This window comes from Felis catus, chromosome C2 (genome assembly GCF_018350175.1).
Source record: "Felis catus isolate Fca126 chromosome C2, F.catus_Fca126_mat1.0, whole genome shotgun sequence".
NCBI classification, from domain to species: Eukaryota; Metazoa; Chordata; class Mammalia; order Carnivora; family Felidae; genus Felis; species Felis catus.
In genome coordinates, this window is record NC_058376.1 from 11,655,106 (window position 1) to 11,681,111 (window position 26,006).

Sequence of the window (26,006 nt, forward strand, 5' to 3'; positions counted from 1 at the left end):
CCACTCAGACTGTAATACCAGAAACATGTTATTTTGTGTAATTAAAAAAAATTGAAAAGTACAAAATAAATCCACAAACATGAAGGCTTAAATGAAAATACTGGCACAAACAGCCCTTTTTCATGCAGGTATATAATAAAAGCTGAATGTACTTCTTCTCTCCCTGCTTTTGATATACACAAACGAACCAGAATGTTGGGACAGTAGTCATGAACACAACTGGATCGCGCCCCGTGGCCACCAATGACGGAAAGGAACCGTGAGAGGGAACACCTGCTCTCCTTCCTCCCAGTGCCCGGGCCCCTACAGTCAGCATCTTTAGGATTCTGCACAGAATTCTTTTTAAAGATTCAGCTCCAAAAACCTTTTAAATCAGAGGTGTTCCAAGAAGCAGCAAGGAGGGGCCACCTGCAAGCATTTCTGCTGGACTCCAGCATAGGCTCTGGCTCCCTCTACTCCGCTGGGAGGCTCCGGGCCTGCCACCTGTACAGCTGAGCTCCCCTCCGCCCCACCTCCCTGCCCCCCCAAGGAGTTCAGGACAGAGTAACGGATATGGCCACAGAGCAAAGAAAATCTTTCAAGGGAAGTACAACTGGAAAGAGAAAGTACTGTAACGCCTAATTTTAACACTAATGGAGCCTCCCCTTCACACTAACTGCGGGGAATATCCTCAGACCCCATCCCTGCTTCCTACTTCACGCCAGTATGGCTCTTGGTGCTAGAAAGGGATCTGTGGCAGTAAGACTGACAAGCGGAAGCAAAACAGGAGGTAGGAGGGCACATCCTCTACTCCTAAGGCAGGTTCCGGTTGACATTCCCCCCTTCTAGCTCAAGGCCAGAGGCCTGGCTTACTTCTCCTAGCAAAGCACCCAGCCTAGGGGCGCCTGGGTGACTCAGCTGAACGTCGTCTGACTTCAGCTCAGGTCATGATCTCGCAGTCTGTGAGTTCAAGCCCCGTGTCGGGCTCAGTGCTGACAGCTCAAAGCCTGGAGCCTGCTTCGGATTCTGTGTCTCCTTCTCTCTCTGCTCCTCCCCCGCTCATGTGCTCTCTCTCTCTCTCTCTCTCTCTCTCTCTCTCTCAAAAATAAATAAACATTAAAAAAAAAAAAAAAAAGAAAGCACCCAGCCTAGCTCCAAAGAGGATGAGCCTGGAGGGGCCCACACCAAGGCCAAGTTACCCTCTTACAGAAGTACCTTGATTATTTGAATTCCAAAGACCCCCATCGGTACCACATTTGTGCTTATTTAGTTCTGAGTTACTTTCCTAAAAGGGTATCTTTGAACACCCTCCCCATTTCAATTTTCTCATTTCTAGTTTTTAGTAAAAACCGTCAGAAAAGTTCAAATGGAGTAAGTGCTTGCCTCAAAGACAGAGACTAGGAGAAAACTGTGAAAATCTATCTTGTTCCAAAGATAGAAAAGAGGAGATATCCTCTTAGAGGCCATAAGCAGAGCCAATCTCTAAGAAAAGAAACATCCAATTAAAAGTCTGGACCAGAAGCACCCTGGGCATGAGTCTGGCCCTCACAGCTCCCGTCTCTCCTCCAACTACCTCCAGCTCTTTGCTGGTGCCCTTGGCTTAGGCACCAGGCCCAGGACGCCTCCCAATTATGCCACCACTGCCATGCAGTACAACTGACCCATTAACTGGGTTCAACCGCATGGGTCCACTTATATGCAGATTTTTCCCGTACCATATAGACTATAAATGTATTTTCTCCTCTTTGTGATTCTCCCAGTAGCATTTTCTTTCCTCTCTCTTACTTTAAGAATACAGTGTATAATACACATAGCACACAAAGTATGTGTCACTAGTCTGTTTACGTTATCAGTAAGGCTTCCAGTCAACAGTAGGCTATTTCCAGTTAAGTTTTGGGGGAGTGAAAAAGTATATCTGGATTTTTGACCGTCTAAGGGTTAGCACCCCTAACCCCCTCGTTGTTCATGAGTCAACTGTACAACAAAGAGGTTGAAGTATGAGCCCTCTGAATGGGAACTTCCTATATATACTCCCAGAGAGCTAGTATTTATACAGCACGCGTAGGCAGAGATAGCAAATGGCACAGTGGTTCACAGCACAGACTCCAGTCAGACTGCATGGGCCCTAATACCAGATCTGCCACTTTCTGGTTGTGGGATCATGGGCAAGTTAACTAACCATTATAACAGTACCTATTCTGCAGAGTTGTTGGGAGGAGAAGATGAATCATTACATGGGAAAACACAGTAAGTGTTCAGTAAACATTAGTTGTTATTATACTTCAAAGGCATCACAGATTACAAAAGTCTGGGGGAACTGAATATGGTAAAATTAATCACCGTATCTGGTATCACTTCTATTGTAAAAGTTGTTCAAATTCACAACCATAAACTTTCTCAGTAACTGAGATCCTTTTCCTAAACTAGAGACTTACAGTGTCTCAAAAAGAACACCTTGGTTCCGAATCTAATCATCTCTGAGGAATAAAGACATAAAACAACCACAAAAAATCATTTGGCTGACAATTTATTCTCCCTGTATTTCCAAAACTGCATAACACAAGCACTGCATACATAATTTTTTATTATTAGCATATAACATGTTCACTAAGACATTGGTTCTCTACATTTCTGGCTTCAGGACTCTTTTATACTCTTTAAAAATTGAGGATCCCAAAGAATTTACCTTAGAAACTTATAAGAAACAGACATATACAAGCACATAAACCATTAGCCATCAAAGAGATGATGTCCTCAAACATCATACAGCCACTAGAAAACCAGGCTGTGCACCTACAGAGAATGAGAATAAAAAGAGGAAATAACCACTATCATTATAAAAATAATCTGAACTTGCAGACTGTTTTATATTGTCTCAATGAGTCCCCAGAGGCTCCAGACCACACTCTGAGAACCTCTGCACTAAGGAAAGAATGAGTATCAAAATTCTCATGGCTTTCATCTTCTACCTTTTCTAGATCTACATAAGAAAAATTACAATACGTTTCATTGAACTATATATGAACTGCAAATGATCCTATCCTAAAATTACAGAAAAATAGTTTAAGAAAATATTTTGACAAAATTGCCACTATGGTAGACTAAATGGTATGTTTAATTTCTTTCCATTTTAAAAATTGTGAACACAGGGGTGCCTGGCTGGCTCAGTGGGACAGCATGTGACTCCTCATCTCAGGGTCATGAGTTCAAGCCCCATGTTGGGCACTGACCTTACTTAAAATCAGTAAATACATGAATAAATAAATAAATAGTGAACACATATAACAAAAATTACCATTTTAACCACTATGAAATGTATAATTCAATGACATTTAATATATTCACAGCATTGTGCAACCATAACCAACAATGAATTCCAGAATATTATCATCATCCCAAAAGAAAATGAATGAGGATCTGTAAGTTTTTGTCTCAACACCTGTTTTCAATCCTTTGGGATATATACCTAGGGATAGAATTGCTACGGCCATATGATAACTCTGTATCTCTATATTTAGCTTTTAAGAAACTACAAAACTGTTCTGTTACAGCAGTGCCATTTTACATTCCTACCACTAACGTATAAGGCTTCCAGTTTCTCCACATTCTTGCCAACACTTGTCATTTTCCTTTTTTTTTTTCTTTTATGATAGCCATCCTAATGGGTGTGAAATGGCATCTCAGTTTTGATTTCTATTTCTCTAACAACTAAAAGCGTTGTTTGCTATTTGTAGATCTTCTTTGGAGAAATGCCTATTCATGTCTTTTGCCCATTTTAAAAACTGGGTTCTTTTTGTTGTTGGATTGTTAAAAATTCTTACGTCTAATTATGTTTTACCAGTACATGAAAGCACTTTAAACCAACCACGGATCTGATCCTCCTCTCTCTACCAAGCTTAAAACCAATACCAACCTTCCACATGACAAAAAGAACTGAGAAATTAAAAATGGTCACAGAATCAACTGGCAAACAGACTATATAACACCTTCATTTTTGTTTTAAATTACAAATCCAGGATTGGATCACTGATGATAACAAAATAAAGATGGTGATGATAATAGTCATTTCTCATAATAAGCACTTACTATTTAGTGAAGCACTGTGCTAGATGCTTTAACATCCTCACAACAACCATACAAGGTAAGAACTATAATCAACCCCATTATACAGATGAGGAAACAGAGGTATAGCAAAGTGAAATAGCTAGCTTATGGTTATGCAGTCAACAGCTGAGCAGTTTTGCTTCAAAATTTGTGCTTTTAATCCCTTTGCTGTACAATCATGAAATAACAATAAATCTTGCACAGTTACATAACTCAGGACTTAAAATGTTAGTAGCTACATTTTGATATATTACTTTCAAGTTCCAGCTCTCCACTGTCTGTACAAATCTTTTTTTTTTTTTTTTTTTTTTTTAAAGAGAGACATAGAGGGGCGCCTGGGTGGCTCAGTTGGTTAAGCGTCCAACTCTTGGTTTCCGCTCAGGTCATGATCTCATGATTCATGGGTTCAAGCCCCATGTCAGGCTCTGTGCTGACAGCATGGAGCCTGCCTGGGATTCTGTCTCCCTCTCTCTCTGCCCCTCCCCTGCTCTCTCTCTCTCTCAAAAATAAACAAACATTAAAAAAAAAAAAAAAAAGACACAGAGAAAGAGAGCAAGCACTCACGAGCATGGGGGAGAGGGGCAGAGAAGGAGAGAGAGAATCTTAAGCAAGCTCCACACTCAGCGCAAAGCCTGACTGGGGCTCCATCCCATGACCCTGGGGGATCATGACCTGAGCTGAAATCAAGAGTCAGATGCTCAATCGACTGAGCCACCCAGGTACCCCTAGAACTTGCCTCTTAATCAGATTTAGGGGGGCACCTGGGTGGCTCAGTCGGTTGAGTGGCTGACTCTTGATTTCAGCTCAGTTCATGATCTCACGGTGAGTAGGTTCCTCCCCTGTTCGAGTGTGTTCTCTCTCCATCTCTCTCAAAAAAAATAAAACTTAAAAAAAAAAAAAAATCAGGTTTAGAAATGTCACAAAGAAGTAAACCCAAAACCAGATGGGTGAATGCCATTTTATCATTCCAATTTAGATCTTTTCTAACATTTTTGAATCTGACAAAAGACTATTCAGGATACTGTGACTCAACTGTCTATTTCCAAGGGTGTCTAGATCACATCTTGACAGCAATTATAAGAGGTTACAGTTACCAGCAAAGCCAGGCCCTAAAGGCCCTTCTAATTCAAATTTCCAATATAATTATACACCAGTTAGTGGTTTTGTAAACTAAATCTCAAACTTGAGAAGAAATCTAAAAGGTAAAGTATTTTATAACAAAACCAATATAAGCACAATGCCAGAGTTTATAGATTTCATTTTCTGAGGAATAATTACACGCATGACCGCCTAATGAATCCAGCATTGCTATACCTGTCTAGAGTTATGGGCCCTCAGAATGTGAAAGAACTTTAGGTTGTATTTAAAAAATCCTTTACGGACAATTCCTGCTCCTTTTAGAATTAAAAGGTAGACTAAAGCCTGAAATCATGATAAATGCTCATTTATACCAAATTTCATTTCATAATGTTGTAATACTCCTATCTACTTTTGTGGTAATTCAAGAATTTTTTATTTAAGTTCAGCTACCCAATGTGTCCTTTGGAATGTTTTCATTATGACAAATGATAGCAAATTGAGGTTGTTTTCTCATCTGTAACATAAGGGTATTTACCATCTATCTCACAGCTTTACAGAAAACCAATTTTAGACAGGACATAGGGAAAGTTTCTTGCCAAACACATGAGACATGACAGGTACTCAGTAAACATTCCTGTGTATGTGTGAAGTCATGGGTGTGAGTCAGATAATACCAGAAGCCATTCTAAAGCAAATTCTATAAAAGCTAAAAGCAACTCTGATTACTTACCTACAGGTCACTTATCTGATGAACTCAACTGCATATAACCCAAAATCTAGATGATACCAGGAGAGTCTCCTGATTAGGAAAACAGGTACCATTTGTCTACTTATAAAGGAAAATTAGTTTATTCCTTGGGCCAGACCTAAGTATAATCTTACATCTGACACAGCAGAAGGCTCTGCTGGAGGCTCTCTCTATATATATCCTACCACCTATTTGCTGACATGTTTCATTTAATTAGAGGTATGAAGGTTCAACATGCAATACACTAACATGAATACATTTAAGTCCACAAGAGGAATGTAAAGTACTTTCCTCTTGGGGCATCTGGGTGGCTCAGTCGTTTAAGCATCTGACTCCTGATTTCGGCTTGGGTCATGATCTCATGGTTCATGAGACGGAACCCCATGTAGGGCTCTGTGCTGGCAATGTGAAGCCTGCTTGGGATTCTCTCTCTCTCCCTTTCTCTCTGCCCCTCCCTGGCTTGCTCTGTCAAAAAATAAACATAAAAAAATTTTTTTTTTTTACGTTTTTAAAAAATAATAAAAAAATAAACTGGGCAAAAAGGTTTAAATTTTATAAGGTAAGAATTCTCAAGGTGGTTCCTGGGTCTCTGGAGTTCCCAAGACCATTTCAAAGGGTCAAAAGGCCAAAACTATGACCATAATGGTACCCAGACATTATTTTCATTGTGTTTACACTTGCAGTGACACAAATACAAGGCTGGGTAAACTGCCGCCACCTTAGCAGTGGCACCAAACTGTACTGGTGGTTACGTATTCCTCACTGCCACACACACGTTAAATAAAATCAGGGGGTGCCTGGGTGGCTCAGTCATTTAAGCATCCGACTTTGGTTCAGGTCATGATCTCACTCACGGTTCGTGAGTTCAAGCCCCATATCGGGCTCTGCGCTGACCTGTGGAGCCTGCTTGGGGTTCTCGCTCCCTCTCTCTCTGCCCCTCCCCCCAACTCGTGTTCTCTATCTCAAAAAAAAATCAGTTTTGCTTCAGAAGGTCCTTGATAAGTCATTAGGAATGATAACTACTAAATCTCAACCCTTGAATAAATGTGTTTATTATTTGTATGACTAAAAGGAAAGTAATCGGGGCGCCTGGGTGGCTCAGTCGGTTGAGCGTCCAACTTCGGCTCAGGTCATGATCTCACAGTCTGTGAGTTCGAGCCCCATATTGGGCTCTGTGCTGATGGCTCAGAGCCTGGAGCCTGCTTCCGATTCTGTGTCTCCCTCTCTCTCTGCCCCTTCCCTGCTCATGCTCTGTCTCTCTCTGTCTCAAAAATAAATAAAAACATTAAGAAAAAATCAAAAATAAATAAATAAAAAATAAATAAAAATAAAAATAAAAGGGAAGTAATCATAAAGCATCCCTATGGCACACAGACTACGACCGATGTCTTAAGAAAACACAGTTGTGCAAATGAGTTGCAAGCTGAATTAGGCACTTTTTTCATGGAACACAATTTTTACTTAGCAAAACAATAGAAAAACTAGGCTTATTCAGACTTAAGTATTTGGCAGGTGGTTTCTCAAAAATGAAATGAGCCTATTGCTTCAAGAAAAACGGATAGTAACTTGGCTAATGATAAAAGTTAAGCTTTTGAGCAAAAATTTTGAATTTGGAAAACTAGTATCTGTCATTTTGAGTTAGACTTCTTAACATTGAGAAATTTTTCCAATAAGATGGGTGGTAATACTAACAAATGGGATGTTAAAGTAGTATCATTCAATGAAACATATCAACATTTGCAAGATCTACATAAATCAGTGAATTAATATTTTCCGAATGACCAACACATGATGTTACAAAATCACAAAGGTGTAAAATGTCATCCAAACAGCAGGATGGACTATAGATGTTTTTGTAACGGAGTATGAAAAGTTCACTAACATAATTTCAGATTCCGCATTGCCACTAACCTTAAGAAACTAGCAGTGTCAAATTTTGGTATGGTATCAAAGAATAACCACAATTTTCTGAAAATGCCATCAAAAGGCTCCTGGCTTTTCCAACTACTTATCTGTGTAAGGCCAGATTTCTTTCAACTACTTCAACCAAAACAACATTTCGCAACCAACTGACTGCAGGAGCAGATATGAAAAGCCAGCTGTCTTCTATTAAGCCAGACTTTAAAAGAGGTTTGCAAAAATGTAAAACGATGCTCTCTTCTCACTAAATTATTTTTTTCTTTTGTAAAACAGTTTTCATAAAAAATCTGTTATTTACGTAAGCACGCGGTGGGTTTATTACAGGTATTTTCAATACATTAATAAAATACTTTGTACATTTCTCAATTTTAATTTCTAATCTGGCAAACAGTGATACATTTAAAAACACAACCCAAGGGGCGCCTGGGTGGCGCAGTCAGTTAAGCGTCCGACTTCAGCCAGGTCACGATCTCGCGGTCCGTGAGTTCGAGCCCCGCGTCAGGCTCTGGGCTGATGGCTCAGAGCCTGGAGCCTGTTTCCGATTCTGTGTCTCCCTCTCTCTCTGCCCCTCCCCCGTTCATGCTCTGTCTCTCTCTGTCCCAAAAATAAATAAACGTTGAAAAAAAAAATTTTTTTAAACACAACCCACATAAAGCTCCGTGAGGTCCCCAATAACTAGAAGCCCGACCAGTCAGTAACAGCCAAGTGGTAACATGAAAAATGATGAAATCGGGGCTAAGACAACAGCGATGGACACAGAGAGAAAGAGATGAAACCAAAAGATGTTCCAGGGGCAGAAGAATTGACAGAATGTAGCAACCAACTTCAGAATCAGAGACAAAAGGTCCAGGCTGCCAGCTTGCGTGGATACATTGCAACCATCTGTCCACCTATCTGGTTTATAGACAGGTACTGAGTCTATTCCATACAGAGAGATTGAGATGCTCCACAGCCAGGTGATCAGTTCTAACAACAGCTCTCTGATTTCAACTGAGTGTCCTAAAATTCGATTCTGACTCTATCTACCTGGAATTAGTACAGATCCCACAGGTAAAGGGGCTCAGTCCCGTTTCAGACACCAGCCACAAGTCTTAAGTAGCCCCTAAAGTACCAGCACTTCTGCAGGAAGACTCCAAATTTGGGGGTTCCCACAACCGCCACCCTCCCCCAGGTTCAGTAATTTGTTAGAACTACTCACCAATCTTAGGAAAGCACTATACCTGATGAGGGAGTATGGAGCTAGCTGAGGGCAAAATACAGACCAACAGCACTGCCCCCTCCCTCCAGGGTGGAATATGTGTGATATTCCTCAGACATCCCTGGCTCCCCAAGAACAAAGGGAAGGGGTTTAAGTGCTTGCCATGGTGATGTGGGGAAACTAAGGCAAATGAAAAATTAAATTCCCTTACTGCCTATAGCCCACTGACAAGTCCTTGACAAGGGCAGAGTGACCGCCCTCTGGGAGCTCAGCAGCCTAGATGACGACACTTTGCTAGGGGGCAAAAGAGAATCTTAGCTTAACATTATCCCAACCTCGAGGATCTGAGGATCCTGTAAGTCTACTTCCCTTATCTCAATTACCCCAAGATATATGCTGGCACTCATACTCCACAAGCTTATGCCCCACCCCCCGATATGTATCTGAAGGGTCTCATGACTGAGGTTTTATTAAACGGTAATAAATGGTGTTTCCCTAGCAACAGCTAGCCCCTCAAGGTGCTGGAAACCTTGCTTCCAAACTACCTTAGAGACTTACTCTATCCCTGACCCGCTCCCATCCTGAGAATATATAATGAGCTACCCGTCAGGACCCCAGTGCAGCTCTTCCTGTCCATGGGTTCTGTCCCCGTGCTTTAATGAAATCACCTTTTTGCACCAAAGACGTCTTCAAGAATTCTTTCTTGGCCATCAGCTCTGGACCACCCCACCATCACCCCAAAACTTCATCACACTTATGATTAGTTTTATTATGAAGGATACAACTCTGGGACAACTAAATGGAAGAGACTCAGGGCAAAGTATGGCGGAGGGGAGTTGAAGAGCATCCATGCCCTCTCCTCCTCTGTGGAATATTGTGCCTACCCATCTACACATCTAAATGTTCACCAAACCTCACCATCCTGGCATATTTATAAGGGGCTTTATGAGACATGACTAATTAAATCACTGCCCACGTGATAAAACTCAATTTCCAGTCCCTCTACCTTGTTGGGGGGTAAGGGGCTAAAAGTCACTTCATTAGCATAAACTCAGGTAAAATCTAAAGAGGCTAATTTTGAATAACAAAGACACTCCCACCACTCAGGAAATTCCAAAGGTTTCCCGAGCTCTGTGTCTGGAACCAGGGAGAAAGACCAACTACACTTTTTTTTATTATACCACAGAGCATCTAACATGGTTATTGATGTTTAGTAGGTACTCAATAAATAATTGCTGTAGGCAAAGGGTTAGAACTCAGGAGGCAGAACTCCAGGTATACACAGATAACAGGATTTATTCATGGTGGCTAAAACTCCAACAGGGGAGATGACTGTCCCGGAAGACAGTGGAGGGTCAAAAGAGGGTAGATGTAACAGCTCTAGAGACAGCAACATACAATGTAAAGAGCCCTCAAAAGAGACTAAGAAGTCCTAGATGTAAGGGAGAAGAAAAACACAGAGTATAAGGCAGAGAAAGCCAAAGTAGAACAGTGTTTTTCAAGAAGAAATGGGCCGAGGGGCGCCTGGCTGGCTCAGTCTGAAGAACACGGGACTCTTGATCTCTGGTTTGGGAGTTCAAGCCTCACACTGGATGTAGAGATTACTTAAATAAAATTAAGAAGAAAAAAAAAGACGAAGAAGAAGAAGAGATGTGTCGAAAGTCACAGAAAGGTCAAGAAACAAATGGACGGAAATCTGTGTATGGGAATCAACAATGGAGGGGCAGAGGCAGAACCCCGCTACAAGTAACAGGAGCAAAGAGACCCAGCATAAAACTACTCCTCCAAGAAACAGAGGGAGTACAGCACCAATGGGAAGAAGCGGAGCAGGAGGTGATGGAAGGGGCGGAGGGGCCAGAGGAATGCACACAAGTCAGAGAACAAGCCTAATTCAGATCAGAGCTTCTGGGTTGACACCAAGCCTTTTTTACATGCCTATGAGGCCCCACACCGGCTGGTCTCACCTCCTCCCCCAGTGTCCTAATAGCAGCTACACTGGTCTCACCTCCTCCCCCAGTGTCCTAATAGCAGCTACACTGGTCTCACCTCCTCCCCCAGTTCCCTAATAGCAGCCACGGTGGCCTTCCTCTCAAATGTGCGGTGCTCTTCATGGTACGGGCCCTGCTCACATGCGGGTTCCTCAGCCTGGGAAACAACTTCCTTCCCTTCCCTGATTGACTCCTGTGCGTAGCTCACACCTCAAGTGCATGCCCCATCTTCCCCGGACTCTAAAACTAGATTAGGTCCTCCTGAACGCTTGCATCATGGCACATACAACAGCTGGAAATCAGCTATCTATGCGGGGTGGGGTTTTTTTCTGTATTTCTGTCTGTCCCAGTAAAATATAAATAGATTGAGGACAGGGAGCTGTCTCTACTGGGGTAGTCCAGGCTCCTACCCCAGCACCTGGCACACGACAGTCAAGCGGGATCTAGCTGTGGCAAGGCTGAAGGGAGCAAGCATGAGAGAATGGCGCAAAGCCTCAGAGGAAACAGGAAAGAATAGCATCTAGAACCCGGGGGGAGGAGGGAAGGAGACACCCACCTCTTCCTTCTCCCTCTAATCGCAAGAAGTAGAGAGCAAGTGTGAGTAAGACAGATTTACAAAAGCTACTTGGGAAGTGGGCGGCAGGCCCAAACAGGAGGCAGCATTACTGCTGAAAGTGAAGGTTCAGATGCCTCCCGGCAAGCTTGAGGAAAAGGGCAAATGTGGTGAGGAATGGAGAGAAAGCTGAGAAAGAATACTTTGCAGGTCGCAGCCAAGTGGAGAAGGAAGTCCCCGAGTTCCTACGCTTCTCTTCAGCTGACTTTTGCCAGCACGAACACAGGAAACGGAACACAGCTGCATCAGTCTAGCAATGCAGGTCTGCAGGATAGGGATGATGCAAGGACCACTGGGCCAGGACACAGCTGAAATGCCACGCTCTGAGTTCCCAGGTGCGTACAGAAGGTCACAAAACTAAGAGGAAAGGAACTTGAGATAAAGAGGAGGAGGACCCCAGGAACTACAGTTTCTGGATGCAAGTATTGTAATCAGAGCATGTGAAATAAGTCACGCTATAGCATTTTAAAAATACGAGCAACATATTTTTCAAGGTATCATAAGCTCTTGCCACCTACTGTAATCAGTCTCTTAGAACAAGAAATCTCAAAAATAGGCCCATCCCGTTCTGAAACAGGTCAAGTTGCTATCTTTCCTGAAGTCTAATAAAAAAAATTTTTAAAGCAGATGGGTGAAGAAAGGATACCCCTTTCTAGCTCCAACTTTTCCATTATACATTTTTCCAGTAGTTCCAGATGAGCATAAGTTAAAAAGCCTCCAAGTATGAGCCCAGAGAGAATGCCAACACACCTTAGGCACTGAAAAACTCTGAGAAAATCTGCAATTACAGAAGTAGCCAAGGGGCACCTGAGGGACTCAGTTGGTTAAGCATCCAACTCTTTTTTTTTTTTAATTTTTTTTTTTTAACATTTATTTATTTTTTGAGACACAGAGAGACAGAGCATGAACAGGGGAGGGGCAGAGAGAGAGGGAGACACGGAGGGGCAGAGAGAGAGGGAGACACAGAATCTGAAACAGGCTCCAGGCTCTGAGCTGTCAGCACAGAGCCCAACGCGGGGCTTGAACTCACAGACCCTGAGATCATGACCTGGGCTGAAGTCGGACGCATAACCCACCAAGCCATCCAGGCGCCCCAGCATCCAACTCTTGATTCAGACTCAAGTCATGATCTCATTCATGGTTAGTGAGATTAGTCAAGTTAGTTAGTTAGCGTCGGGTTCTGGGCTGACAGCACAGAGCCTGCTTGGGATTCTCATTTCCTCTCTCTCTCAAGAAAAATAAACAAACTTAAAAAAAAGGGGGGGGGGGGACTGTCATTTAAGAAAAAAAGGGGTTACCACCAGTCCCCTTCCATATGATCATCATTTATGATGAGAGGGTTGGGCATGTGTTTTCCTGCCCAACACTCTTCTTCTCCCAGTTGACCCATTTTCCCTCCTTCGGTTAATTCCAGGAGTTTAGGTACCAGTCTCAACAACTGATGGACCCAAAAGCCCAGGACAGCCCATGAGAGCTCCACATTCACTTGGCCATGAGGACTGCTTCAGGCATGTGATCAAGCCAGGCCAATCAGAACCTTTGGACTTGACAGGTGTGTGAGTCAATAGATTTTCTTTTTTTCTTAAGACAGTTTGTGCTTCTTCCACGTGCAAATAAAAAAGATCAGCAAATACAGTTATAAATAAGGAAAACTGTAGCAATGGATTTTGTCTTCCTTCTCTACTACAACCCTTTTCTTCCCTTTCTATCACTTTTCTTTTTTCCCTCCCCACCCAACTTCTTAGAATAGTGAACTACTTAAACTTGGCACTGAGTTTTTATGACATCACCATGAGACAGAAAGCTAATCTATGATAAGCCTACTTCCAGGTAATCAAGCTGTGATTCATTTTCTTGGTATTTAGATATTAAAGTCAAGAGTCTTGTTTCAGTGGTTTGACCAGAACACACCTGAACAGGTATCAAACTCAGCCCCTACATGAACACACAACAATACTTTCCATTGTGAATACCTCTAGTATCATTTTTTGCATGAGGCCAAAATGCTATTTGTATGTGAAGGGAAATAACACCACTGAAATTCTAGGACATTTGGAAGTACATTCCAAATCTCTTCCTTCCTGTTGTCCCTCTGCTAAAGATCTGAACTGGTTTTTCTTGTGTGCCTTTTTTTTTTAATTTTTTTTTAAATGTTTATTTATTTTGAGGGAGAGAGAGACACAGTGTGATCAAGGGAGGGGCAGAGGGAGAGGGAGACACAGAACCTGAACTGGGCTCCAGTCTCTGAGCTATCAGCACAGAGCCCGACGCAGGGCTCGAACTCACAAACTGAGAGATTATGCTTAACCGACTGAGCCACCCAGGTGCCCCTGAACTGGTTTTAAAAGAGGTGAGAAGTGGCGTCCACATTTGCAAAATGACCTTTCCAATGAAATCATGATTACCTGAATTAAATTGTGTACTTCTGTGTTTCCTGCAATCCTTAATTTCCCATGTTATTGTTACATGGTTAAAAAATAATGAAAAATTCACAACTTTCTCAGAAGAAACGTAAGAGACAAGGTAGTATTATAAAATGAATACAGTGCCGAGAATGAGAAGGATCCTTGATGACATGAACAGTAACCCACCTCATCTGGCTTAGGCTTCTGCAAAAGGAGAAAGAAGAGGGGATATTGAGAGTATAGGAGTATTTCACAGAACTCAGAAACAGGAATGCAGCCAGCCCCAGAAAGCAATGAAGAAAAGGTTTAAAGCAATCAGACTCAGGCAGCGTTCTTCTCTCTTTCTGCGTCTCTCCAGATACGTGCTTTATTCTCTCCATCTACAAACCACCATTCTCTCTCCCCAGACAACAGAACATAACTGCCTTTGACTCCCAAGTGTTTTAACCTTGTGGCTATGAGCATGTGAAGCTCAAACGCCTCTCTTTTGGGGCGATTTGCAAATTTCCAAGAAAGGAACACTGGTTGGGCTAGCCTGGGTCAGGTTCCCAGACCTCGTTCAATCCTCTCCACCATCTGTGGGGACGAAGAAGTTGGTAGGAAGCGGATGTTTGGTTAAAGGACAGATAAGGGATTCGTGTTGGGTCAGACACTACAGAAACTCCCACCACAGAGTCCCGGTACTTAGTTTTTTCATCACCAAAATAAGGTGCATTTTAGACTTTTGCTAGGAGTCTAGAGTTTAAAAGAGCTTGAGAGGGGCGCCTGGGTGGCGCAGTCGGTTAAGCGTCCGACTTCAGCCAGGTCACGATCTCGCGGTCCGTGAGTTCGAGCCCCGCGTCAGGCTCTGGGCTGATGGCTCAGAGCCTGGAGCCTGTTTCCGATTCTGTGTCTCCCTCTCTCTCTGCCCCTCCCCCATTCATGCTCTGTCTCTCTCTGTCGCAAAAATAAATAAACGTTGAAAAAAATAAAAATAAAAAAAAATAAAAGAGCTTGAGAGAATTAAATTGAATTTAAGAGATTAGAACTTGGGGAGTTCACCTCAGTAATACAAGCTAAAAATAAATTACACATTCTAGAAGTAAAAATTGTCTTTTATAAATATCGGTCTATGTGAAAAACCCAAGAGAAATGAAAAATTTAAGACCCGTAAGATCTTAAAGAGCTGAGATTCTGTCTTGGGTCAAGGCTGGACATCTAGAGCAATGCCGGGACACAGGCACATGTTCACCGAACAAACTCAGAACTTTCCAACTACTGTACTTTCAAATGGGTCACAGGTGTGCTCAGGTTTGGGGGATAATGCCTGCCATTAGGCCCAATTAGCAGGACTAATGTGGTACTAACTGTATATGATGTTATGTTGATAAATGTTGAGAAATATGGAATAAATGACCAAAACACCCCTGGAGCACAGAGTTCTAGCAAGGTGGCTGGTGATCAAGGAAATCTGTAGAAGGGCCAATACGCATTCGATAAATGTTCACACTCACTCGTAGTAGTAGGAAAATGCAAGTGAAATAAAACTTAGATTTTTAAAAAATGGTTTTACCCAATCGTGGTGAGGGAACACAAAATAGGTCCACACTGCCAGGGGAACACACTGGAGGGTAGTAGCAGCAAGCTGCTGAGGCCTGGAATATATTCCAATATATTAAGTGAAAAACGGGCTGCACAACTGTATGTACGGAGATTATAAACTTGTAAGGCGACAATGACTGAAGTCAGCCCTTAGTAGGTCTGCTTTGCTTGAACCCCGGTGTGTTTATAAAAATTGTGGCCCACATAAAAATTGGGAGGTTTCATATTAAAGCCGTACTTCTGGATTTCCAGCCTCTCTTGAAGAACTAGAAGGTATAGTAACAGCAACATGCATCCTCCCAGGGCCACGAATGAGTAGTCTGACAGACCCTGGGTTGCCCCATCCCTGGACCCTCTTCAGTGCCCTGATCCCTAACACGCTGTCATGCCTCCCAGACTGAGAAGCTCACACACCGAACTTCCTGAGAAATTTGAACAGGTTGACCCCTCACAGCGTATGAATAGTCATCTCTGGATAGTGAGAAAAGGCCCACTTTTGTTTTTCTTTTTCTTTTCAAAAGTTTTCTTCAATACACATGTATTGCTTTTGGAGTGAAGAAAAAAAAAAAAAACGTTATTTTTTAAAATACCGAATCACAACTCCAATATTACTTCATCTAATGAGACCAAAACAACTACAGATAACAGATAATGACTGTGGTTTAAAACTAATTGAACTAAGGAAGTAATGTAAGGTTACAATTACTGCAGTATTTCCCTCCCTTTGATACTAATTAAAACACCAGCTTGGACAGACAATAGCAGCGGTTTACAAATGAGACCTTCCTCAAAGCAAAGAGCTATAGACACTCAAGCTGTAAAACACCTATTTTAAGGATTCAGTTCCCTATATTTGAAGTTTCTTTCACCAAAAAATGTAAACAGAAAATCTCTACCAGAAATCTGTATTTAGGGGTGCCTGGGTGGCTCAGTTGGTTGAGTGTCTGACTTCAGCTCAGGTCATGGTCATGCAGTTCATGAGTTTGAGCCCTGCATCAGGCTCTATGCTGACAGCTCTGAGCTTGGAGCCTGCTTCAGATTCTGTGTCTCCCTCTCTCTCTCTGCCCCTCCCCTGCTTGCGCATGCGCTTGCGCTCTTGTGTGTGTGTGTGTGTGTGTGTGTGTGTGTGTGTGTGCGCGCGCGCGCGCGCGCCTGCGCGCTCTCTCAGAAATAAACGTTAAAAAAAGAAATCTGTATTTATAATACCAATTAACTTAATGCTTAAAAAGTTAAATTATTCCTGATCTTTACTTTACATTGTTTTATTTGATTTGATCAATGATGGCAGCAGTTTAACGAGAACGCTAAAAAGTGTATGCAAATCACCATGCTTCTCACCCTATCCAGAGTATCTTCACCCTAAAGAAAAACCACAAGGCTAGGTAGAATGTCAACATTCACAGATGATGGAAGGTAGAGTCAATTCAACATTTCTCTTGCTCTCCTGCAAGGCATTCCCCACATGACATCCAGAGTGATCCTTTTAATTTTTTTTTTTTTTAACATTTATTTATTTCCAAGAGACAGAGAGAGAGAGAGCATGAGTGGGGGAGGGGCAGAGAGAGAGAGAGAGAGAGAGAGACAGAGAGAGAGAGAGAGAGACAGAGAGAGACAGAGAGACAGAATCCGAAGCAGGCTCCAGGCTCTGAGCTGTCAGCACACAGCCCAACGCGGGGCTCGAACCCACGAACTGTGAGATCATGACCTGAGCCGAAGTCGTATGCCCAACCGACTGAGCCATCCAAGTGCCCCCAGAGTGATCCTTTTAAACAAAAGCAAAGCATGGGACTCCCCTGCTTAAAACTTACATTAGTTTCCTACTTCCACTGATTGAATAAAATCCAAACCAGCCGTCCCCTTTCTTCCTCACCTGTCTCTCCCGTGCTCACCGCACTTGGGTGACTCTGGCCTCCAGACAATCAGGTCCTCAAACACTAATCTATTCAGCATGCTGACAACCAACTGCTGAGTGCTCATGCACTGTTCTAGATCCTGGGGATAAAGCAGAGAACAACACAGACAAAACTCCCTGCCTTCCTGAAGCTTACATCCTAGTAACCTCTCTTAACACGTTCTGTTCCTCCTCAATTTCTGTAATCATTTAAAGAATTTTAAGACAATTATGACTATATTTGAAGGTATGTGAAAATACTACCTATTATAAGTGTATTATCATTTTCTGACTTTGTTTAATAGTAATTATCATAAGCAAAGGAGACAGGAGAAAAAAAAGAGGGGGATCTTTACTCACAGAAACTTGATATACCAGGAATGGCACTGATTTGTCAATTTTTGAAAGTTTGTCTCATACTAGCTCTACGGCTTTTATACGTCAGTGACCAAAATGTAAAATCTCAACTGTGCCCGAATACAGCATTGGGGTCTAAACAATTACAGAAACTGAAAGATTACTTGTTTTCAAAATCTATTATCTTAAGTTTGCAGCAGAAATTGATTTTTATAAGACACCGAATCCACAACGAACAGACTTTTATCACAGATAATGCACAGGAACGGTGTTCAGGAAGGTGTTGTGTGTTTATACAACGGCTTATGATACAAAACAGGGCCCTTGTCAGAACAATGTAACTGCTCGGGAAATTTGCCTGGGAGAAAAGTAATGAGCCCTCCACACACACACACACACACACACACACACACACACACACACACACACAGAAAAAACAAGGGGATCCACTGGCATCTTGTTTCCTATGCTTTTATCACAAGAGCCAGGGTCCTCCTGAAGTAGGTTGGTCGGAGCATGGCACTAAAAGCCAGGTGGCTGCATTCACTTCCATGAGCTGTATCCATGTCTTGCAAATCCATGCCACCGCTCACCAGGACACTTGCAGACCAAGGATGACCAAAACCATCACAGACAGAGAAACAAGGCAAAATACGCATTAAAGCAAGAGGATCAAAAGCACTGCCCTCCGGTATGAAGGACAGGGCGTTTAATTTTAACCACTAAGGATTAAAAAAAAAAAAAAAAAAAACTGACCAACTGCTATGACCTTGTTATTTTCACAGTCCTATTCAGCTGAATCCCAAACTCCATCACATCCCTCAGTACACACTCCTCGTAGAGTGAAATGTACCTGAGCACCGTTCCCGCACAACCTTGGTGGAACCCCACACTACACAATAGTGAGAATGGGTGTCAGTGACCAACTTAACACTGAGCCCGTGGCAGTCCTACCTCCGCACAGGCAAACTCAGGCCAAGAGACCTAAAGCCAGAGCGATTTCACCAATGCTCTCTCTGGGCCAATAAGCTAGTAAGATAAGCTGCCAATTATTAATTCTACTAGGAAAAGGTCAAAAGAGCACTGATGAATTTAAGTAGTTTAACCTGTTTCAAATTCACCTTGTTAGAAGGCTACAAACCTTAGCAACAAAATGTTAATGATATTCTACCATCATGTTTATGAGGGTTTTTTGTTTTGTCTTGTTTTTTAACGATCTCCCAATGGATCCGTGACATCCCTCCACAGTGAGGCCTTCACATTCCTGAAGTGAACTTCCAACAGGCTGCTTCAAATCTCCAAACTGGCCAACATCGAAATGTTTGGACAGACGCTCTGCTGTCTCCCTGATTGTACACCTGGATGCAATCATGTTTCCAAGGCAAGGCCACATTGCAAGTGAACTGCTTTTTCAAATTTCACTAGTCTCCTCTGTGATTCTACTCCAGCTTTCCACGCAGGGGCACTTTAGGAAAACCACTACAGAGGAAAGACTAACAAGCTGCTGAGAAGTGAATGTTAGACAGTAGACGAGGCTTGTTGGTGAGCTAATATATACTACTGACTTCTCAATCTTGAGAGGGATTCCAATTTGTACCCCGCCTGATCCATAAACTAATACATATCAGGGAATCTCTAGGTTATTCCAGAATAGAAATCAGGAATGTAAAAAATACCCCAAGGCCTAGAAATCACGTCCAGGGAACAGGCAATCCAGCACTGTGGCTGAGAGCTTGGGCTCTGGCATCAACACATCTGGGCAGCCACTTACTGGCTCTTTAAGTTCCTTAACTACTGGTACCTTAGTTTCCAAGGCGTATTCATCTAAAAAAAGGGAAGTTTTGTAAAGATTGAGTGAGTTAGATTTGCAAAGATTGAGTGAGTGTTTATAAAATGATGCAAAAGGACTTGCTAAATGTTAACTATCACTATCATGGGTGTATGAATCTTCAGACTTTCCAGATCCCACTCCTGAACAGGTTACATTAACATGCCATTCTTCTTCCTAAAAATAATAATTCACTACGTTTGTTATTGGTTAAGTCACTCTACAAAAAAGGAAGTAGGAGAGAACACAGGACTCCCATCCCCCACTACAAGAATGTAAACTGCTGGGGTACCTGGGTGGCTCAGTCGTTTAAACGTCAGACTCTTGATTTTGGCTCAGGTCATGATCTCACAGTTCGTGAGACTGAGCCCCACGTCCAGCTATGTGCTGACAGTGTAGAGCCCACTTGGGATTCTCTTTCTCTTTCTCTCTGTCTGCCCCTACCCCTGCTTCAGCTCTTTCTCAAAATACATAAATATTAAAAAAAAAAAAAAAAAAAAAAAAGAATGTAAATTGCTACAACTTTCCTAAATGGCAATATGTATCAATAAAACCTTACAAACCAGCATGTACTATACTTTGATCCTGCAACTTCGCTTCTAGAAACTTATCCAAAGGGAAAAAAATGTCTCAAGAGTATACAGAGATGTATGTAGGAGTACAATAACTATAGAGTTATTGATAACGGGGGGGGGGGGGGGGGAGGAGGAAACAAACTGATGTCTAATAAAAATTAACTGGTTAAATTATCACATATAAAATGGGATCTTATTCAGTTATTAAACTGTTATAACTGTCAATATTGACACAGAAAGATTCATGGTAAAGTGTTATGTTAAGCAAAAATCAAAACAAAAACAGCCTGTTTCCGATTCTGTGTCTCCCTCTCTCTCTGCCCCTCCCCCGTTCATGCTCTGTCTCTCTCTGTCCCAAAAATAAATAAACGTTGAAAAAAAAAAATTAAAAAAAAAAAAAAAAAAGGGGCGCCTGGGTGGCGCAGTCGGTTAAGCGTCCGACTTCAGCCAGGTCACGATCTCGCGGTCCGGGAGTTCGAGCCCCGCGTCAGGCTCTGGGCTGATGGCTCGGAGCCTGGAGCCTGTTTCCGATTCTGTGTCTCCCTCTCTCTCTGCCCCTCCCCCGTTCATGCTCTGTCTCTCTCTGTCCCAAAAATAAATAAACGTTGAAAAAAAAAAATTTTTTTTAAAAAATCAAAACAAAAAAACAAACTAAAAAAACCAAGTTACAAAATAATCATATGTTTAGCAAGATCCTATATTTGTTACCAAAAACTGTATATAAAAAGCCACATGCACACAAAGTGAGGGTTTGGAAGGATACTTAATGAGTTAGTGGATTTATGAGTATTTTATAGTTTTCTTTTTACTTCTCTGTATTTCAATTTTTTCTACCATAAAGATGCGATTTTTTTTTAATCTTTATTTTTGAGAGAGAGACAGAGCAAGCAGGGGAGGAACAGAGAGACATGAGACATAGAATCTGAAGCAGGCTTCAGGCTCTGAGCTCTCAGCACACAGCCAGAGGAGGGACTCAAACTCAGGTCACGAGAGATCATGACCTGAGCCAAAGTTGGATGCTTAACTGACTGAGCCATCCAGGTACTCCGATGCAATTCTTTAAAATACAAGGGCTATTCATGGATTAGCAGTTTGGTTCTGAAATGTACAATTAAGCTAAAAGTGATGACAAGGTTTATCTTTATTTAGAACAAATATATATATATATTTACATAATATGTGATGGTTTATTAGACACTTTTTTAAAAATTATAATGTTTATTTATTTTTTGAAAGAGACAGAGATAGAGTGTGAGCGGGGAAGAGGCAGAAAGAGAGGGAGACACAGAATCTGAAGCAGGCTCCAGGCTCTGAGCTGTCAGCACAGAGCCTGACGCAGGGCTCGAACTCACAAGCTGTGAGATCATGACCTGAGCCGAAGCCGGATGCTTAACCAACTGAATCACCCAGGCGCCCCTATTAAACACTTTTAATGGTTATTTTTCCAACTTAAAAATTATACATATTTAGTACGAAGGAATTAGCAAGAGACTTCTTTTTCAAGCAATGGATTTCTACTTACTACCATCAAGTGCAGTAGCACAAAAATTAAATGGATTAGCTTTTGAGTTTTATATAATTTTATATATTCCAATTCTTCTCATTATCCTAATTACCATTTATTAAGTGAACATATCTCAAGAACTCATGAAAGCACTTTGAAGTATTTAAAGTCAACCTACTATTATTATTCCCATTCAACTGAAAACACTATAGCATTGAAAAGTTAAGGGATTAGAATAAAGTCATAGACTACATACAGTCAAACCCAATTTTCTATAGAAATTTTACTCCTAGGGGCACGTATGTGGCTTAGTCGGTTGAGAGTCTGACTTTGGCTATTCATGGGTTCGAGCCCTGCATAGGACTCTGTGCTGACAGCCTGGAGCCTGGAGCCTGCTTTGGATTCTGTGCCTCCCTCTCTCTCTGCCCCTCCCCCACTCACCCTGCCTCTTTCTCTCTCAAAAATAAACATTAAAAAAATTAAAAAGAATTTTGGGGCACCTGGGTGGCTCAGTCGGTTAAGCGTCCGACTTCGGCTCAGGTCACGATCTCGCGGTTTGTGAGTTCAAGCCCCGCATCAGGCTGTGTGTGGACAGCTCAGAGCCTGGAGCCTGCTTCAGATTCTGTGTCTCCCTCTCTCTGACCCTCCCCCGTTCATGCTCTGTCTCTCTCTGTCTCAAAAATATATAAACATTAAAAAAAATTTTTTTTTAATTAAAAAGAATTTAAAAAGAAATTTTACTCCTATTCAGCACCCTCAACTACATAATAGAAGCTGTTATTTATGGGGTCCTACAATGGATTCTGAAAGAAAGGAGTGAAGGTCATATCTTATTAGGATGAAAATGAAATTGGAAAACATACCAATTTTCTGTATTTTTTGTAAACCAGTTTTCACAGCATTATGTTGGGCTGATAGCGTGTCAAATGGTATTTTGAGATACTGATAACATAGTAATTTACCACCACACTGTGACTTAAATTTACATTTTGAGTCTCTAAGCAGATATTTTGATAGGAGCCTTCTTTCCAGCTTAACCACCTGGAGCATTCTCTGCTTGGGAAACGTTCTCTACTTCCAGTGCCAACCAAACTTACAGAAATGACTGGGCATAGTAAATGAGGCTCCTAATTTATAAAATGGTCAGTGACCACTGACCACTAAGTAATAAGACCAATTTTACAAAGAAAGATTTTATTTTTTAATGTTTATTTGTTTACTAGGGAAAGAGAGCACGCGCACTAGTGGGGGAGGGACGGAGAGAGAGAGGGAGACACAGAATCTGAAACAGGCTCTAAGCTCTGAACTGTAAGCACAGAGCCCTTGAACTCATGAACCGTGAGTCCATGACCTGAGCCAAAGTCCAACGTTTAACTGACCGTTTAACTGACCCAGGCGCCCCTTCCAGGCACTATTCTAATGGAGATAACAATGATGACCAAGCCTCTGCTCTTCTGAAAGGTATATTATACACAGGTGCATTACGTATCTGAAGGTCGTGGTCCGTTTTTTATTTGCAGCCAAAGATATAAAACTTCCTCTTCTAGGGGTTGCTGGGTGGCTCAGCAGGTTAAATCAGACTCTTGATTTCAGCTCAAGTCATTATCTCAAGCCCCCGAATGGAGCACTGCACTGACAGCAGGGAGCTTGTTTGGGATTCTCTTTCTCCTTCTCTCCGTCCCTCCTCCACATGCTCCCTTTCACGCATTCTCTCTCTCAAACTAAATAAACATTAAAAAAAAAAAAAAAAACCTTATGCTGTTACTTAAAAAAATTTGCTATCCACTTCAGGACATGGCCTTAGGAGGTGCTCATCAAGATGGAAACATAATGCCAGCTGTTCTCCAACTTTACTATTGCGGGAGAAATTCCTGGAGAACTTGTTCAAAAAACTGATTCCAGGGCTTCACTCCAGGAGTCTGATTCCGAGGTGAGATAACAGAAAAACCTGCATTTTTAACAAGAACCTCACTTAATGCTGATCTATGCGATCTGAGATCCGGACTCTGAGAAACCCACTAGTAGTAAGTGGAGCCATTCAGAACAGAATAGCTGTAATGGCAGTGGGATTTGAACTAACATAAACCCAACCCTCGTGTAACTAATTCTGTATAATTCACAAATCTAGCAAATTAAAAAGATGAGAAGAATGGAGGAATTTACCAACATCTCCTCAACGTCTTATGGCAGATTTGAATTTGCCTCAATCTAGGCATTTGGTGAAAAGAAGAACTTGAATTCTACCAATAGAATCAAGAATTAGGAAAAAAGAAATTTCTAGTCAAGTGCAAAAAAAAAAAAATGCTAAGAGGGACAAACATTTCAGGAAACTAACTTGCTACCACTCATTTTATGCCCTATTTCACAATGCTTAGTATCTGAACAATCCACAGGGTTCCAAAGTACATCAAAAATTTGTTCATTTCCTCTCTTACTCAGGCAGAATAATAATAATAGAGTTTTGTGAAGGTGCCCCGTGTCTCAGCAATTTCAACAGATACATTCTTAGATAAAGAAATACCTTTTTAAAAAAGTTCTATCAGAAATGCTCCTTACTGGAGCTACTTAAAGTAGTTTTAAATAGTTTTAATGCAATCACTAGATTAGTGTGCCTCATTTCCAATTTAGATTACTTGAAAATTCCTGGGTTCTTTACCAACCTCCTACAGAAAGAATTCTCTTCAACGTTACAAATACGTACATTTTTGGTTATAAGCAAACACCTATCAGTGCAACATAAATATTTCAAGTAAACTAGGAAAAAAAAAATGTTTAAACAAAAACAGCATTTTGGTCTCCGAGATAGACAGGTAGAAATCCTAACCTTAAAGGGGTTGGGGCGTGATTAAGCCTCTGCACCTTAAGTAATCTAAAAATAAAGGTATCCAGGACAAATACATTCCTCCCATTTTAGAGGTTAAGAGAAGCACTTCACAAACCAGCTGGCCTGCTGGGTCCTGGCCCCAGTTCCTAACCTCAGATCCTGTCCACTACATAATCCATGAGATCTCTGAGCCCGTTCTTCATCCATTCAAAGGGATTAGTAACACTGCCTCTCCGTTAACGGAATTGAGATTTTCCAGACGCATTTGTTCGTACAGTGTTTTTATTATCTATTCTTTTTATTGTACTTGCTTTTATTACTTGCACGTTTGACCACGGACACAACAAGAGTAGGATGCCAGGAGATAAGCACAAAGAAACGCATCTGCCGGAGTGCGCATATATTTAAAATTCCAGGCTGGTGCTGCCTTCAGAATATCACGGATGATGACAAAGTTCTAAAGGAAACTTTCATATTAAGAGGCTATCAAAAATCTCCGTAGCCTCCCACCCAACAGAAAAAGACGCTAATGTATTTCTTCAAAAGCAAAGCCTTCTTTGGTATGAATCACAACAAAAGATGCCCATAGGAAATGTTATCTGCGAAGTTGTTTTCTAATCCAAAGGCAAACAGAAGTAAAGGAAGGTGCAAGCCATTCCTCGCTGGTTTCCTTTTCCTGGGAATTCTGATTACATTTCCTCGTTCAAGCAAGAAGAGACCGCAATTGTGCCTCGGGTCCACACCATAAAACCGCGTCTGTGCGTAAAGAAGGGAAGGAGAGGCGGCAGACACCGGGGACGCGCTACCACCGAAAGGAGAGCCGCTTTCTGTTAAATACCATCAGTCAGCCGAGGCAGGACGACTTAGGGCCAAACGGCATTGACCGCCCTTCACTGACAGGGATTTCGCAGGCACACGACACAGAAAAAGAGATGAGCCGGGGACTCGAGGCCCGAGGGAGAGGCGGGCGGCGCGATGCCGCTCCCCGCGAGCTCCGGATCCCCGGGAGGCTGGCGGGGAGGCGAGGCTTGGCCGGCCCGCCACGCTCAGGCGGCGGAGGGCAGCGAGGTCAGCCCTGGAAGGGCCGACCGCTCCACGCCCCCTGGGGAGGGAGGGGACCCCGTTCGGCCGGCCGGGACTGCGGATGCTCATTCAACCCGAAGCCCGTCCAGCGGCCGCCACCCCCTTGGCCCGCCGCGGCGTCCCGGCCTCCCGACGCGGGCCAGCCGGCCGCCCCGCCGCCGCCCCCGGGAGGCTGGGGAAGGACGAGGCGCAGGGGCGGCGGGTGCCGCGCCTCCCGGGCGCGCGGCAAAGGCTGAAGGGCGGCCCGAGGGACGCGCGCCGGCCCGAGGGACGGGCGCCCCGGGCGGCCATCGCGCCGACCCCTGCGCAGACCCCCGCCCCCGCCCCC

At 42.6% G+C, this 26,006-nt stretch overlaps 1 protein-coding gene, 1 long non-coding RNA gene and 1 other non-coding gene across 10 annotated transcripts in view; 2 read left to right on the forward strand and 1 right to left on the reverse strand.

Annotated features, from left to right (window-relative positions):
- LOC102899759 overlaps positions 1-19,285 on the forward strand; it is a 55,668-nt gene extending 36,383 nt beyond the window's left edge. Inside the window, exons 4-6 of one of the 2 annotated variants that reach the window (XR_006584833.1) lie at positions 11,781-11,965; positions 13,045-13,182; positions 19,113-19,285. This is a non-coding gene — a long non-coding RNA (uncharacterized LOC102899759). The remainder of the gene's footprint in view (positions 1-11,780; positions 11,966-13,044; positions 13,183-19,112) is intronic. The other variant, XR_002735795.2, reaches the window with a different exon arrangement.
- The window catches only part of ITSN1 (intersectin 1), a 220,478-nt gene that overhangs the window by 194,184 nt on the left and 288 nt on the right, over positions 1-26,006 (reverse strand). The gene's annotated exons all lie outside the window — the stretch shown is intronic.
- TRNAR-CCU lies at positions 3,133-3,204 on the forward strand. The gene has a single exon. It is a non-coding gene; the product is annotated as a tRNA-Arg (tRNA).